This window comes from Corvus brachyrhynchos, unplaced genomic scaffold (genome assembly GCF_000691975.1).
Source record: "Corvus brachyrhynchos isolate BGI_N302 unplaced genomic scaffold, ASM69197v1 scaffold72, whole genome shotgun sequence".
Lineage (NCBI taxonomy): Eukaryota > Metazoa > Chordata > Aves > Passeriformes > Corvidae > Corvus > Corvus brachyrhynchos.
The window spans coordinates 1,061,241-1,061,532 of record NW_008236763.1 but is presented as its reverse complement, the minus strand read 5'-3'; the positions used below and the strand labels follow the sequence as shown (position 1 = coordinate 1,061,532).

The window sequence follows — 292 nt, the reverse complement described above, 5'->3', positions numbered from 1 at the left end:
CGGTGTCTGTGTCCGCCCCCCCTCACTGCCGCCGCGGGTCGATGTCTGTGTGTCCGTCCCCCCTCACTGACCCCGCGGGTCGATGTCTGTGTGTCCGTCCCCCCTCAGTGACCCCACGGGTCGGTGTCTGTGTGTCCATCCCCCCTCACTGACCCCGCGGGTCGGTGTCTGTGTGTCCGTCCCCCCTCAGTGACCCCGCGGGTCGGTGTCTGTGTGTCCGTCCCCCCTCAGTGACCCCGCGGGTCGGTGCCTGTGTGTCCGTCCCCCCCCACCGCCCCCGCGGGGAGTGGGC

The 292-nt window shown here is 71.9% G+C and overlaps 1 protein-coding gene across 1 annotated transcript in view; it reads right to left on the bottom strand.

The window, feature by feature from the left end:
- The window catches only part of NUDT3 (nudix hydrolase 3), a 28,839-nt gene that overhangs the window by 27,585 nt on the left and 962 nt on the right, over positions 1-292 (bottom strand). The gene's annotated exons all lie outside the window — the stretch shown is intronic.